Consider the following 2,781-nt stretch of genomic DNA (forward strand, 5'->3'; position numbering starts at 1 on the left):
CAAAAGAAAGCAGGACAGAAGCAAGAAAATCTGTCCCTGGGCTACGGCAATAATCCAAACAAGAGACACAGTAGGTTTTAGCAGAGGTGGTAAGCAGTTGGATTCTGGGTGTGTTTTAAAGGAAGAACCAATAGATTATTTGCAAAATGGATATGAGACATAAAAGAAAGAAGTAAAGATGGGTTTGGACAAGGAAAGATTGACCTAATTAATTGAAATGACTAAGATTATGGGCATGGCTGAGAGGGAGTTGGAAACCTGGACGGGTGTTTTACTGGAATTCCTACTGATTAATTAATTCCTTTCTTGCTTGCAGATGGATAAAGAGACAGAATATAAATTACAATGGTGAGAAATGGTAGGTTTACAGTTGTGAGTACTTGAAATATGGAGCTTATCCTTGTATGATTTTTTAAACAATTATTGTGTTATGTATTTGTATTACAACTGTAAACCTACTTTTCCAACCCTGTTCTAAATATGTGCCTAGAGGAACTGAGGAACTTTGAATAACTTTTCCTAAATTTAAAATATTATGGATCAGGAAACACACTTGTATTCTGATTCTGGTCCTATCTTCAACAAGAAAGTCTTTAATTTTTTTTTTTTTTTAATATATCTTTATTGATTTCAGAGAGAGGAAAGGAGAGGGAGAGAGAGAGATAGAAACATCAATGATGAGAAAGTCATTGATCAAGCCGACAGCCCGGGCATGTGCCCTGACGGGGAATCGAACCCCGATCACCTGGATCCTAGGTGGACGCTCAACAGCTGAGCCACACCCGGCCAGGCAAGAAAGTCTTTAAGCAAGTTATCTTATTATAGCATAGTAAGAAGCTAGGAAAATTCCAGGACAAGCAGAATGGGTAAACTGAGATGGATAAACAGTTTGCAGCTACCTAGTAAATCCTATCTCCCCTAAACCAAGGACACTTAAGGGTAAATGGTTTGCATTTCTCCTCCCAGCCAGAGGGTAGATAGCTTAAATACTCTATTCATAGAGACAGATAACAGAAATCCAATTAGTGCCATTTGCCAACCACGCCCAAGGACAAATTAAGAATAAACCTCATTTTGGAACACCAGCATAAAACTGATGAATATTCAATTGATCCACCTCTAATACCTCCCCTAAATGTCCAGCCTTTAAAACCCCTGAAAATGAACGAACGTCCCAATGTGCCCCCCCAGCACACCAATCAATCTCTAGCATCTTCTCACCTCTGAAGGGACTCCCCACAAGACTTGCAACCAGGGGAGCAACGGGCAGTGGCAGCTCATCTGGGGCTTACCACCTTAACCCGTCTCCAAGGCCCCATTCTCTCTGACTCCCCAGTGAGCCAAAGCACCCAGCCTACGCTCTCCTGTTGCATCTTCTATGCCCGCCCTTGTTTCACTGTCCTAAGTATATTTTTGGTGCAGCCAATAAATTCTTGCTTTCTTTTCTACACTTTGTCTCTTGATTTAAATCTTTCCCTAAAGAAGACAAGAACCGAGTTCTCCTCATTGTCTCCCCAGTAACAATTTAACTGTTATATTTATTTCTTAATAGAAATATGAAGAATTGGACTAGGTGAACTCTTACAGTTGCCGTCTGGATTCAAGTCTAGCTGTGCTGTCTTCTGTAAACTGGGAATAACAATAGCCCCTACATTATAGTTTAATGTGAGCTAATATGCCTAAAGCGCTTAGAACAAGCATATTTCTTCAAGCTGGAATCAAATTTTTGCTTTTATGTGTTCATGGGGTATGTACGGTAAAAAGGTAAAACTGGATGGTTAAGGAAAGCATAAAGAAGGGATTAAGTTTAAAGCTGGAGAACTTGCAACTCAACATCGCTACACTTAAAGAAGTTATAAAAATATTGGTTTGACTTACCTTAGTAAGCATCCCTGAGCTAGATGGCACTCTTCAGGAATTGGTTACATATTGATGTATATGAATAAGAACCTTGAATACATTCATTTCAGAGGAACATAAGAAAATGTACACTACTATATAGTTAAGAACACTGAAAATTTCTCACCTTGAATAAACAGTTAATGAGATCTCAAATGCAACAGCCTTGTAAGAAGGTACTGACACAGAATGTTTCTTTCAAAAGACAAGAAGCATGCTCTTCCACCCTCTTCATTTCACTACCTATTAAAATACCGTCATTTCCATAAAAGATAAAGTATATACTAAAATGAAATGGAGGATACTGCCTACATTTTGATGTTTAAAACCACACGCGTGCAACAAAATAAGCCATTTGTCTAGTTTTTAGATTCTCATGCTACTTCACCTCTTCCTCCAGCTTCCTATGCTCTAGGCTAAGAAAAATGGGTCCAAAAAGATCCTTCCCCCCCCCCCCCCGATTAAATTGCTCAACCTTTCAGAAAAATGAATACATTGGAACGTCCTAGGCGACTTTTTTTTTTAAACGAGAATAAGCAGCATTTCGCCACCGGCTCCCGTCCCCGCGTCCCAGGGCTCCCTCTGGTCCGGACGCGGGGTTTCTGCGCAGCGCCACCTGCTGGTCCTACGAGCGTCTCGCGTCCTCGGGCCCAAATCTCTCCGCGGGACCTGCCCTCTCGCGGAGTCCGCGGCGCCCGGTTACAACTAAAGCAAAATCTAAAGCGGCGAGAAGGCCCCGGGAAGTGAAACGGCGGCTCCGCACGGGCAGGAGAAGGGGTGCCGCCGGCCGCGCGCTGCACGCCACAGGGAACCCGGCGGCGAGGGGCGGGCGCGAACCCCCGGGCGCGCGGCGCGGTTTCCGCCGGGTACGGCCCGCCCCCC

This window comes from Miniopterus schreibersii (genome assembly GCF_964146895.1).
Source record: "Miniopterus schreibersii genome assembly, chromosome: 6".
In the NCBI taxonomy this organism is placed as follows: Eukaryota; Metazoa; Chordata; class Mammalia; order Chiroptera; family Miniopteridae; genus Miniopterus; species Miniopterus schreibersii.